This window comes from Thalassophryne amazonica, chromosome 15 (genome assembly GCF_902500255.1).
Source record: "Thalassophryne amazonica chromosome 15, fThaAma1.1, whole genome shotgun sequence".
NCBI classification, from domain to species: Eukaryota; Metazoa; Chordata; class Actinopteri; order Batrachoidiformes; family Batrachoididae; genus Thalassophryne; species Thalassophryne amazonica.
In genome coordinates, this window is record NC_047117.1 from 19,590,618 (window position 1) to 19,605,690 (window position 15,073).

Sequence of the window (15,073 nt, forward strand, 5' to 3'; positions counted from 1 at the left end):
TCCTACACACCTAAACCGATATCAATATATACGAGGGCTGTCAATAAAGTAATGGTCCTTTTTATTTTTTTCAAAAACTATATGGATTTCATTCATATGTTTTTACGTCAGACATGCTTGAACCCTTGTGCGCATGCGTGAATTTTTCCACGCCTGTCGGTGACGTCATTCGCCTGTGAGCACTCCTTGTGGGAGGAGTCGTCCAGCCCCTCGTCGGAATTCCTTTGTCTGAGAAGTTGCTGAGAGACTGGCGCTTTGTTTGATCAAAATTTTTTCTAAACCTGTGAGACACATCGAAGTGGACACGGTTCGAAAAATTAAGCTGGTTTTCAGTGAAAATTTTAACGTCTGATGAGAGATTTTGAGGTGAGACTGTCGCTTTAAGGACTTTTCACGGTGCGAGACGTCGCTCAGCGCTCTCAGGCGCCGTCGTCAGCCTGTTCAAGCTGAAAACCTCCACATTTCAGGCTCTATTGATCCAGGACGTCGTGAGAGAACAGAGAAGTTTCAGAAGAAGTCGGTTTCAGCATTTTATCCGGATATTCCACTGTTAAAGGAGATTTTTTTTAATGAAAGACGTGCGGACGGATCCGCGCGTCGGGACGCAGCCGAGGCGGTGCGGCGGCACAGGAAAAACATCTCCGTGTTGATAACCATTTGTAAAATCCTGGCGGCTTTTGATGGCTTTCAGTGGAGTGAGTATATGAGAAATTGTTTAACAGGCAGGACATGTTCCAACTTGTCCTTAAGGCTTTCAACAGAGGTGTTTTTCCTGTGGCGGAGCGTCGCGGCGGCTGCGTCCCGACGCGCGGACCCGTCCGCACGTCTTTCATTAAAAAAAATCTCCTTTAACAGTGGAATATCCGGATAAAATGCTGAAACCGACTTCTTCTGAAGCTTCTCTGTTCTCTCACGACGTCCTGGATCAATGGAGCCTGAAATGTGGAGGTTTTCAGCTTGAACAGGCTGATGACGCCGCCTGAGAGCGCTGCGCGACGTCTCGCACCGTGAAAAGTCCTTAAAGCGACACTCACCTCAAAATCTCTCATCAGACGTTAAAATTTTCACTGAAAACCAGCTTAATTTTTCGAACCGTGTCCACTTCGATGTGTCTCACAGGTTTAGAAAAAATTTTGATCAAACAACGCGCCAGTCTCTCAGCAACTTCTCAGACAAAGGAATTCCGACGAGGGGCTGGACGACTCCTCCCACAAGGAGTGCTCACAGGCGAATGACGTCACCGACAGGCGTGGAAAAACACGCATGCGCACGAGGGTTCAAGCATGTCTGACGTAAAAACATATGAATGAAATCCATATAGTTTTTGAAAAAAATAAAAAGGACCGTTACTTTATGGACAGCCCTCGTATATACATATACATATATACACACATATATATATATATATATATATATATATATATATATATATATATATATATATATATATATATATATATATATATATATATATATATATATATATATATATACATATATATATACACAAACATAAATATACACCTACACATACCTACTTACATACAAAATACTATATATTTACAAGCCGAAGCAAAAAACAAAAACACCCTAACCCTCATTACCCTTCCTCCTCCCTATACCTAGAAAAAAAACATATTTTTGTACCGCTGTTTGAACTGGTTCATGCTTGGACATTGCTTGAGCTCCACTCCCAATCTGTTCCACATCCTCACCCCACAGACAGAAATACAGAAACCTTTTAATGTTGTTCGTGCCCACTGATGCTTTAAATTAAATTTCCCCCTCAGACTGTAATCCCCTGATCTGTTAAAAAACATATTTTTAATATTTGCTGGAAGTAAATTGTTTATTGCTTTATACACAATTTGTACTGTTTGAAAATGAACCAAGTCTGTGAATTTTAAGAATTTGGATTGTAAAAATAGTGGATTTGTATGATCTCTATAGCCAGTATTATGAATAATTCTTATAGCTCTTTTCTGCATTACTGATAGTGATTGTGTTGTACCTTTATAAGTATTACCCCATACCTCTGCACAGTACTGTAAATATGGTAAAACCAGTGAGCAGTAAAGAATGCAGAGTGAGTTGTGGTCCAGAATATATTTCGCTTTGTTTAGAACTGAAATGCTTCTTGACAGTTTACTTTGTATATGTTTTATATGAGTCTTCCAGTTTATCTTATCTATTATCACCCCCAGGAACTTATTTTCATGTACCCTTTCAATATCTACCCCCTCGACTTGTAACTGAACCTGTATGTCTGTATTACAATAGCCAAATAACGTATTTTGTTTTACTTAAGTTTAATGATAATTTGTTTCTGTCAAACCATATTTTCAATTTTCCCATTTCTATACTGATCCTCCTCAGTAACTCCTGCAAATCCCCCCCTGAACAAAAAATGCTTGTGTCATCTGCAAATAATACTAATTTTAATATTTTGGAAACATTGACAATATCATTTATATAAATTAGAAACAGTTTTGGACCCAATACTGACCCCTGTGGGATGCCACAAGCATTGTCCAAGCATCATGATGTATATTCCCCCAACTTCACAAACTGTTTTCTGTTACTTAAGTAGCTTCTCACGCAGTGCAACACCAACCCCCTAATCCCATACTGTTCAAGTTTATTGATTAATATGTCATGATTGATTGTATCAAAAGCCTTTTTAAGGTCTATAAATATTCCAACTGAATATAATTTATGGTCTATGGCGTTTGTAATCTCCTCAACTGATTCTATTAATGCAAGTGATGTTGAACTATGTGCTCTGAATCCATATTGACTATCAGTAAGTAATTTATGTTTATTTATGAATTTGTCTAATCTATTATTGAATAACTTTTCTAATAATTTGGAAAATTGTGGAAGCAAAGAAACAGGTCTATAATTTGTGAAGTGGTGTCTATCCCCAGTCTTATACAGCGGCACAACCTTAGCTTCCTCTGTCCGCACTCGCCTGTATTTTATTTTCTCCTCTGGCTGATTCCGCCGATGGTTTCTATTATAAACGATTGTTCTAACTTGACTCGGCAGAAAGCTGCGCAGCGTTTGGAGCTCTTTAAACAGAACGGAGGACGATTCTCGTTTCTTTCTCACAACAAGACAGTTAGTAACTTTAATCCGCACAAAAGTGACTCACGATTTCACATATTCAGGGATGAAAAGTGGTGAAAAACAATAAAAGTTGAAACCCAAAATTACCCCCCAACACCACGTGTACGAAAATGTTTGAATTCTAGAAGCTCTGAAATGCAATCTGGGACTATTCCAGACAATAAACTGCAGTGAGTGCAGCATCCATTTTAGTGAGAGAAAAAAAAAAAAAAAACTTATTCAAATTCATTCCAGTAGTATTCTGCTCTTACAAGGATGCAGCAGTTTTCTAGCTTGACAGATAGTTCTGGCGGAAATCACTGAAGAAATTAACACATTGAAAATATGGTTTGACCGAAACTGTCTTAAATAAGACAGGGATGAAATGGAGGTGTAAGAGTTACTAGGTGTTCACAGGAAACACTTATTCATTTCTGTATGTATGTATATTTATTTATTTATGTATGTTCATTGTTAGTTGGTTTTATATTTTCTGTTGTGTTTTTATTCAGGTTCTTTTTGTCTCTTTCTCTAAAATTGTATATAATCATTAGATTAGTTATTATTACTATTATTGTTGTGCTTGCTATTATTAATATATAAACAAAAATAAATTTAAAAAATATTACAATTTATAATACATTTGATTCTTTTACGACAACAAACGCTTGACAGCTGCAACTGCGTAATGGTAACTTTAACATTGAAAATGCCATAGACATGCTAATGTGTTAGCATCGGTCCCGTTTTTAAGTTATAAAATACATCTATCAACTGTTTCAGAAGACCATAACAGGTCGGTTTAACATAAAAAGGTAAATAATACTCACAGCCATATGCTCTTTAGGGTTTTAGCGGGGGAAAGCGAAAGGAAAAAAATTAACCAATGAAGCAATGATCGAAACACTGCTTCGATCTGCGAATCACTGCTTCGATTGGTTCAAGGTTCAAAGCAAAGCCGCACTGCAGAAAAGTTGAATACAAACCCGCTGAAGGGTCTGTAATCAATGTAGAGAAATTATAATTTTCCTGACAAACACCCCCAAAAACAACGGCCACTCTGAAGGACTGATAAGGGAATCGTTAAGTAAAAAGGTTATTGATGTCAGTGGATCGAATCATTTCTTAACGATACCCAAAAGGGACCGGTTCTCGATACCCATCCCTAGTAGTGAGTACCTTATATGGCAGCACCCTCACATCGGGGTGAATGTGAGGCATTATTTGTAAAGCGCTTTGAGCGTCTGATGCAGATGGAAAAGCGCTATATAAATGCAGTCCATTTAAATGTGCCCTAATCACTCTCATATTTGAAAGTTAGGTGCAGACTGGCACTCACTATCGCCTGACAAAGTTTGATCTGGATTGTGGATTTTGTGGACATTTGAATTTCATGTTGAAAAGCCCCTTTGATGTGACATTGAGGTGCAAACTGGCACTCTCAATGAATAGAGTAAGTTTGATCCTCAGCTGATCAGTATTGCAATGTTTGGTTCTTTTTAGCAGGACTTTGACCTTGAAAATTTTTTCCAAGGTAAAAATTTGTGGAATTGGAAACTAGTGCTGGTGCTATACGAGCGCAGTGCTCTGGTTTTTTGGGGGGTCAGACAGATTCTGATACATAGAATGGAAGAACTATTACCAACTGAGTACCAGTTACCATTCACTAGGATTACTTCCAAAATCTATGTGAAAGAGGTTAGGAAAAATTTGTTTTGATGATAGCATAATACCATACGCATATCATTTTCATATATATTAAAATACAAAAATGCTTAATGTCTTTGTTTATGTGAAGTGAGTGTAGAACATATAAAATGTCACCTTCCACGGCTTCAGACTAACATATGCACACTAGTGCAACCAGCTCTCTCACTTGGTCACACCATAACATATTTTGATTTTTTTTTTTGGGGGGGGGGCATGGTATTAATTAATGACCTTGCATGTTAATAGTTGTCTGAAGTTGCATGCCGTTTTTCATTAGGGCAATTCCAGCAAAAAGGTAACATGGCAGGTGAAATTTCAGAATGTAAATATCACATCAAATACCACTTGGTTATGTCCTTTGGGTACCCAAGTAAGAGAAACATGAGGATTTCTACCAGTTCAGCTGACCTTAGGTTTTTGGCTGCACCTCTCATTTTTGCCCCAACAAAACAGCAAGTTTCAAGCCCAAAACACAGTTTTTCTTCCTCATTGTATTACACACGTCCTGAGCTTAATACAGAATTTCTAACTATTTTCTGTTAGTATTCTTCTTAGAGTATTGAGAACAACATATTAATTTCAAAAGTAAGCCTTGTGTTTTTTAGCCTGGTCAACAAAAATGAGGTAGTCCTTCTAGGTAATGTGAGTATCAAAAAATGATGAACTTTTCCCTAGTTTGACAGTGCTGGTAGATATGACAGCCAGATTCCTGCATTCATCTCTTCCACCCTAAATTACTATATTCATGAAACAAAATCAGAAAAATCCCTCATAGCCTTTGGGCAGAGGTGTGTCAAAATCTGTAACGTGAGTAACACTGTAACATGAGTAACACCCACTTTATCACTGAACCACCAAGTTACTCAGTCAGCCAACTAGTTATTGTTTTAACATATAGGTCGCAGCCAATTTGCTATTATTTTAACTTTGAGATATAGGTGACAGGTTGTTTTCCCACAATGCAATAGGTGATACATGTCATTTCCTGTATGGTGGGAGAATTGAATTTGTGTCATGCCATAACAAATTTCAATCCAGTGACGTCAAACAAACAGGTAGGTAGGTTTTATTTAAAAAGCATGTTTAAAGAAATGAAGTTTAAATGAATTGTCAGCATCTGATTATAATTTCACTGCTGTGCAGGAAATCAGGTTGGGGGCTCTGTCAGGGGGAGGTGGTGTTGTGGTGTGTTCAGGGCATGATCAGTGCAGTACTATCGGTATGTTTTGATAAATCCTGATTTAAGGTAATGGAAATATGAATGGCTACAAATGAATGACTACAAATATCCCTTATGCAGGATGCCAAGTTCACCAATGCTGAAGACAGAGACGCTTTAGAGAAAGAAAAAAGGCACAAGGAGAGTATGATGAGTACAAGAGAAAACAGAGAAGAAATGAAACGCTATCGAGACAGAAATTAAGAGGAAGAGAAGTTACGACCAAAAACGAAACAGAGGGCCCTACAAAATGAAAGAAAACTAGCTGTAAAGAAACAAGTTAGTGAGTGTCGAAAACGTGCAAAAAGCAAATGAGACCAAACAAGATGGATCGGGAGCAGCATTCAGTAGCATCCATCCATCCATCCATCCATTTTCTTCCGCTTTATCCGGAGTCGGGTCGCGGGGGCAGCAGCTCAGGTAAAGCCGCCCAGACCTCCCGATCCACACACACCTCCCCCAGCTCCTCCGGGGGAACCCCAAGGCGTTCCCAAGCCAGCTGAGAGATGTAGTCCCTCCAGCGTGTCCTGGGTCTTCCCCGGGGCCTCCTCCCAATGGGACGTGCCCGGAACACTTCTCCAGCGAGGCATCCAGGGGCATCTGGAAAAGATGCCCGAGCCACCTCAACTGACTCCTTTCGACGTGGAGGAGCAGCGGCTCGACTCCGAGCTCCTCCCGAGTGACCGAGCTCCTCACCCTATCTCTAAGGGAGCGCCCAGCCACCCTGCGGAGGAAACTCATCTCGGCCGCTTGTACCCGTAATCTCGCTCTTTCTGTCATGAGCCAAATCTCATGACCATAGGTGAGGATCGGAACGTAGATCGATCGGTAAATCGAGAGCTTTGCCCCCCTACTCAGCTCTCTCTTCACCACGACGGTCAGATACAGCGACCGCATCACTGCAGATGTTGCACCGATCCGTCTATCGATCTCACGCTCCATCCGTCCCTCACTCGTGGACAAGACCCCGAGATACTTAAACTCCTCCACTTGAGGCAAGGATTCAGTAGCATCTGTTGCTTTAAATGTAACGTGAGTAATGCTGGAATTGCACATTGATGTAAAGCTTGACATTGACTTGAGACTTCATCTTTGACAAATATTTTACTCTGAACATTGTTTTTTCTTTCTATTCTAATACAAATTTAAAATGTAACAATTTTAAAAGAAATAACAAAAATTGAGGGACTGTGTATAAAATGGTCTTAATTCCTAAATAGTTAATGCCTTATTATTATTATTATTATTATTTTTTTTTTTTTTATGAAGTTAAAGTTAAAAGTCTGTAGTACAAACATATGTTGATTGTTTTGTTTCATCTTCAGTGTGGCTGTGTATTACTTGCATTTTAAGCAGAAAGTGTCGCTTTCAAAATACTTATGGACCTTACTGTATGTACAAAAACACCCTCTTTACCGGATGATAAAAGCCATAAAAAAATTGGAGAGCTTTCAAGCGTCCCTTTTTAAGTAGTTTTTTGTTTGGTTATGTTTTGTGTTGCATTACACATTAACAAAACTGAGACCTAGGGGTTTGCATATTACAGAAATACCCAATTTATTCTTTTGTAACACATGATTCAGTGTTAGGAAGCTTTAATAGTATTTTCTTTGTGAGTATTTACTTCATTATCCTTAGGGTAAATGTTGAGTTTGTGTTGAGCACATTTTTCTCTAGGAATGTCATTCTACCAGGTTTGAAGTTTTAGACAGTATATGTATCTTGTCAAAATGCCTTTATATACATATATTTTTAATAGCTGGACATACAGTTAAACTTTAGCTCACTGGGCATTGTTGACTCAAAGATGTGTAATCTGCATCATTCTCTGTTTTAATTATTGTGGTCTGAGGGCTCTATTGCTGTGGTATTGTAAAATGTAAACTGCAGCAGGGAACGAGGGCTTTGACATCATCATCATTTTTTTTTTTTTTTTTGTACCACATTCTCAGCTGCTGTTGCATTGGAAACCCCTTTCAAAGCAGGTAATAGAAAGCAGTTTCTGATTATAAACTCTTGCTGGGTTGGGTACACCAAACCCTTAACTCTGGGGTGCTTCATATTTTACTGTGGGATCCAGAGCAGAGAGGTCTTCGGATGACACTCAGGCTACTTTTAGTTTTGTTTTACTCATGCAATTTTACAATATTTTTAAATTAATAGGAGGTGTGTCTCATGTCCTTGATTTATCCTTAGAAAATGGGCCATCATGACTTAATAAATCAAAGTATGTGCTTATGTTTTATAACATTTGAAAGCAATGATGAATGTAGATATTAATTAGTACAGTCATGTAAAACTGTCTTTTTAAGTTTCGTCCACTAGAGTGCAGTATATGCAGAGGAATTGCTGTTCTCTGCAAGCTCAGTCATCTCCTCTGTGCTCTTACAATAAAATAGTTTTTATTTATTTGTTTTAAGCTGATGAATTCCATTCACAGAGCACGGTATAAACTGAACGGGAGCCCAGTATATCTGGGCCTGTAGGACATCACCAATATTTGACCTTTAGGAACAACATAATTTACAAGTTCACATGCTTCCACCAACTTGGTATAAAATGTTAATCTTTAATGTTTTTAATTTTGCTGTTCTCTACAAAGACGTACAGTCAAGTCAAGTCTGGGAGCATTGGCTGCTACTGTTAAGATGCATCCACAACACCACAGAACCACCTTGGTTTCTGGATGGCTGTCACCCAGGAAGAAAACCAGTCCATCCCCACCTCCCAGATGTAGCTATCTACCTGCCACAGCCAGGTAAAGTGTGGGTGTCCCCTTGGCATTCTCCAGCTGCTGAGGCCCTCAACATTTTTGACACCTTTGTTTTTTAATCAGGCACAGAGAAATGCGCCGCATCGCCAAGATGTCAACACTGCTGCTTCCTCACAAATCAAGTGCTACTACTTAAGCGTCCCAAAGTAACCGCTCATTTGGTATGAATTAATTCTAGCAGTAGTCGAGGATCCTCCAAAGAGATCCAGTCTTCACCTTAGGTCACATAGTCTCGATCTTAGACTTAGATCTTTGTTTTGCAAAGTTATCTCAACAACATTGTTTTGTCAATGTGGTGTTGGAGGCATTGTCTGCAACATTTCTGATCAGTTTCATGCTGATTTATATATATTTATACCATGGTCAGTGAGAATTCCATATCTAATTGGCGTGCATTATTTTTGTGTATACGCACACGTAGTTCGGCGAGTTAAGTCGCTGTAATAGCACTCCGCTCTGGTCATCACCATAGCAACGCAGAAATCATTTGGCGCAGATCAGCTGTGTTTTGACAGGTGAATGACAGAAATGTGATAAAACATGGATTTCCAAGTGAATTTTAATATTTTTGGCCAACATAAAATGTTTGAGGAATGGGAAGAGGAGGAGAGCAAATGAGAAGAACAGCAAAAGCAACGGCATAAAGATTTAACTTCGGACAAACTGGACAAGACTGAAGATGGGCAAGAAGAGAATGGTTGCCAAGGATAAAAATATCTTGAGACTGGCATAAAATAGTCCCAAATACTTATGCATTTTTATCAAGTTCCGTTAACTTATATAAATATTTGTGTGTTAGCTCACTGTGTGGGACCATGGTATAAGCGGATTAAACAACTTGAAGCCATGCAAGATACGGTTTGAATGCACTTTGCGTCGTGGTGTTTGACTCCACGTCGTGCATTTAAACCGTATAATGCACGGCTTCGAGTTGTTTAATCCGCTTATACCATGGTCCCACACCATGGTATACACCATACACCATACTTTTGTATTTGATCGAGAGTCCTAAATTAAAGGACCATAGTTGTTTAAAGCTAAACAGAGCATGTTTCAGTTCTTGTCACTGCTTTTATGTTGAATAATTGGTGTGTAACATGCTGCAAAGATAAAGAATGCACATTTTAAACCATATACTGTTTTTAATTGTGCAAAAGAGTGCATCTGAAATTTCACATTTTCCTAAGAAATCTGTATTTTGAGACATTAATTAGGGATAGGAATGTTGAAACAGCTCATGATCAGAATTGATTCCGATTCAAAGGCTGTGATTAGATGACATGATTATTGATGTGTCTTGATGCATCTTTTTTCTACACAGGGTTTCTTTTTTCTTTTTTTTTTCTCACTGTGCAACTATGTTACTAACCCTTTGAAGCCTATATGTTGCAGTTTCAGGGCCACTTTGCGTTGCTAACTGGGACGTTAAATAACGTGCGACATCCTTAATAAACAAACAACAACAAAAAAAACCCCAGAAAAGCTTCCCTATGCTGTTTAAATCACAGCATAGGGGATCCAAATCACAGCATAGAGGGCCCAATTCACAGCATAGGGGATCCAAATCATAGCATAGAGGGCCGAGATCACAGCATAGGGACCCAAATCACAGCATAGAGGGCCTAAATCACAGCATAGAGGGCCCAAATCACAGCATAGGGGACCCAAATCACAGCATAGAGGGCTGAGGTCACAGCATAGGGGATCCAAATCACAGCATAGAGGGCCCAATTCACAGCATAGGGGATCCAAATCATAGCATAGAGGGCCGAGATCACAGCATAGGGGATCCAGATCACAGCATAGAGGGCCTAAATCACAGCATAGAGGGCCTAAATCACAGCATAGGGGATCCAAATCACAGCATAGGGGATCCAAATCACAGCATAGGGACCCAAATCACAGCATAGAGGGCTCAGGTCACAGCATAGGGGATCCAAGTCACAGCATAGGGGCCCCATATGCGCAGCTACACTGGCGAGAATCCTGGTATTTGTAGTGATCCATAATGAATTTATTTCCAGTACATTGTTTAACAGTTCAGCCATATTTGCGCCTGTGTGGCTCTCATTCACTAATTTGGTGGTTGTTGCAGCAGAATTGCATTTATTCTCAGTATACCATATCTGAAAGTCATTAATGACTTTGCCCAATGAAACATGTAATAACACATTTCTGCACAAGTCCTGCTTGTCTTGCTGCACTCAGCAGTTCACAGGGATTTTTTTTCTGTCTATGCTCATTCCGTATAAGTGTTATGTCTGCATGTCTTCCTCTGAAACCCTCTATGGTGCAGTGAGTCTCAGCTTTATGGATCAATACTGAAGCGGTGAGCTGACACAGTGAAAAGCAATATTCATAAATAATGAACAGGGCACCTTTTCACTCTGGGCTATATTTCAGTCCTTCCTGAGAAATGGTAAACACAATGCAATTTTTTTTTTTCTTCAAATAATGGAACAATCTCATGGTCTTTAAATGTTCTTTATTTACATTTTGCACATAATGACACAAAACATCAACTACAAAACACACACTAACCAACAAACAGTGTCTCAGCAAACATTAAAGATCTGCTTCATAAAATTAATTTAACAAAAGAAAGCTCCTCACAGGGAGATGCATATGTCAGATGACTTCCATGAAAGCAAAATAAAAAAGCAGTAGATTGTAATTGTAAACTGAAGTAATTAAAAAAAAAAAGTTTTGAACTTGTTTAGATGCATACATGCATTTGTTCTGATATGAACACGTGGAAAACAAATTATTATTTAGCAATTTATTTTTAGTGCAAAATAAATTTTCACTCACAATTTCAATATGAGCATTCTGTTTTCTTTAAAAATAAATCTCTGTAGTGCTATTGCTTAACTTAAAATTGTATAAATTAACAAAAAAAAAAAAGAAAATTTGCATCATCCAAAACAATGCAACAGTGCAAAACAATGTAACAGTGCACATTTACACATTTAGTGTAATAAAAAGTGCAAAAAATAAAGTCTGAAAAGTAAACAATACTGTTGTCACGCACCTTTTCCACCGAGCCATTTTCCTTTTCTCATTCTCCCCTGTATTTTTGCATTCTTTTTTGTTTGTTTTTGTTTTTTTTAGGAGGAGTAGTAATGACGTTACAGACATTGCTGTCCGTAGGCATATCTGCAGTGCCAGTGTCGGTGTCTGTATCGATATCAGCCATGCTGCTTTGTTATTGTCGTCCAACGACCGTCGTCGGCTCATGACGTCGGTATCTTCTTGCGAGCACATGTCCCTCGACCAATGAGATAAGAGTGATTCTGTATTGTCAACTCGTGTCTGTCAGCTCATTGGTGAAAAGCAGGAGAGAGGCTGGGATCAAATTTACCGTAAGTTTCCATATAAAGCGCCAGTCAATTCCATTGACATTTTACAGACTTTTTGATTCTCACAGAAATACGGGACAAACTGCGTCCCGTTTCAGGTCAATACGGAATGCACACTTTTATTTCCAAATAAGGGACGATTCCGTTTTTCAAGGGACGGTTGGCAACCTTACTTCCGTGGCACTTTCTCTGTTCTTTGCATCAGTCAGTCTCTGGTCTAGCGTTTGTTTCTTTAGATCTTCTATAGATGATTCCACTTGATAGAGGTTTTCAACTGCAAAAGGAGTTATTATTCTTCTGCTGAAATTTCCTAAACTCCGCTAGCATCGCTAGTGGATTTCAATGATGTGGCTTTGGCTAATGTTAGCCTCTTGGAGCCGTCGCAGCATTGTCATTTTTACTGTCTTTCATGTCTTTCTTGCCTGTTTTCTGACTAGAAATCATTCCTCTATGAAGTCTGGTACTCATTTATAATTTTTCATTACTTTGTCAGCTGTTTATTAATGGGTCTGGTGGAGCAGCGTGTTTACGTGTCTGTCTCCTCCTTTACGTGTCCCCGTAAGTCCCAATCATGTGTTTTTAAGCACTTGAGCACATTTACCATGCTGGTTTCAGTTATCTTCATTGTGCATGCAGAACTTTCAATAAAGCCTTCGTGCGGTTTTATTATTCTTCCTGAGTAAGTTGTGATTTATCCCATTTTTGTGAGGAGATGGTCTGTGTCACTGACAGCCACACTTGTGCCTGATGTCCAGAATCCATCCAGCATTGATAAACTACAGAATAGGCTGACTTGTCTTTGGGATATTGCATTTTTAAATATTTTCATTATGATATTTTGTGGTCGATGTGGTGCATCAAAGTTGACCTGTTTATTATTATTATTTTTTTTTAATCAGTTTATCATCATTATCTCATTGTCTCATTACTGTTGCATTTATTGTTTGAGTCACTGTTTTGACATTCTGGAGGAGATGGACTCTTGTCTGTTCACTCACTGCATTATTAGAGGGTCCTTGTCTAGGCTTTTCCACTGTCAAGGAGAGACCAAACTCTTCTTTTCAATAATTCAATTAATTTTATTTATATAGCGTCAAATCACAACAAAGCTGCCCCAAGGTGCTTCACAAGGGTAAGGTCTAAACTTACCAACTCCACTGAGCCTGTGGAAAGGAAAAACTCCCTCTGGCAAACCTCAAGCAGACTAGACTCAGAGGGGAGACCCACTGCTTAGGCCATTCGAACATTTACAAACTTACAAGCAGTTACATGATAGTGAAAAGTCCATCTGAAGGCCAAGCCGATATATTCCAAAATTAGTCCCATATCCCTGCCACTTTCAGTGACACTTCTGGCTGACATTGTGAAATGCAATGGGTCTGATAAACCATCCATCCGATGGCACTGGTCACACCTAGACCACTTGCCCAGCCACAAGGCACTCAGGTTCCCCAGTCTTGGCAACGATTCCTCAGACAGAGAGAAAAAGAGTGCAGAATCAATTGGACAGAATTAACAGCACCTAGGGCATTAGTTTTGCTAGCAATAAATCAAGAGAGAAGCATGTTTTTTACAATCTATACTTAATTTTACTATAGATAAAACTTTACGCATATATAGATTTGTGGTATATTGCAGGTCTGCACAGAGAATGAAACAACACACTCCCTGTGTGTATTGTAATCTTATTTCCCATGTTAACTGTGATAGCTGAGAGTAAACATCTAGTGTGGGTGAGTCCTGTTCTATGAAACTGTTGTCCTTCTCTACAGCTATAGGTGAAGTTAGGTCTCAGAGCATGTACTGTGTCAGATCTACCATCTACATCTGCTCACCACCTCTCGAAAGTAAGCGTCAGCGTTCTCTGGCCGTGGTGGTCCTCAACACTGAGGCACATTCATGCTGGATTATGCACAGAGAAACGGATCACGTAGTCAAAATGTCATAGCTGATGCTCCCTCGCAGTAAAAGTGATGTTCCTCATCGTAATCTCCCTCAGTAACCATTCATGTCATACAAAGTCATTCCAGTGGTACTCAAGGATCTTCTGTAGAGACCTGGTGCCAAAGAAATCTAGTCCTCAGTTTAGGTTACTGGTTAGCATTCAAGTCTCACAACCATACAGTAAGAGAGGAATCACTCGAACCCTAAAGACTTAGATCTTTGTTCTCCATGCATAGATTGTCAACCACCTCTTTCCAGTGACCTCATGACTCGATAAGCTCTTCAAAGGCATCACTCATTATCAAAAGCAGAGGACCCAGAGACATAAATGGTACTGACGAGATAAGTGTTTCTACACGTTACTCTCACTGTAAATGGATACATTTCTGATGGCTTTGTCAATGATGTCCTTGAATGAAGACATTCACCCACGTAGATACTCTGATTTCTCACTAAGCTTCTCAAGGGCTGCAATCAGGATATCCATGTTTATGAAGAGAAAGTAATAATGGATGCCCAGATAGCTTTGTGTTCAAAATAGTACTTTGATGGATAGACATGAACAGCTTTCCAGAAATCTCGCCCCAAGAAACCATGTTTGGAGACCAAAAAGGCCTTTGATACATGATATGGTTGGTCTAGAGTCAGCAAAGATGGGGCTTTTCCCAGATGGGTATCCCATTTGAGCTAGAACAAACAGCCCAACTGGTGTTTTCTTTACCTCTGTGCAAGCAGGTGTTTTGAGAATGAGTGGTTGAAGAGGGGAGCTGGTATTTTGGTCCTGAGATGCTAGTGGGACAACTAGTAGAAGTAAATTGTGTGTACCACGTTTAAGCACTAGTTAGCTTATTATTATTATTATTATTATTATTATTGGCCAATTACATTTTTCAAACACTTGTACATATAATCTAACCACATTCCCTTCAGGGATTACCGTTACATTTAGCAATATTTAGT

The 15,073-nt window shown here is 39.1% G+C and overlaps 1 protein-coding gene across 1 annotated transcript in view; it reads left to right on the forward strand.

The window, feature by feature from the left end:
• The window catches only part of fbxw7 (F-box and WD repeat domain containing 7), a 204,298-nt gene that overhangs the window by 46,542 nt on the left and 142,683 nt on the right, over positions 1–15,073 (forward strand). The gene's annotated exons all lie outside the window — the stretch shown is intronic.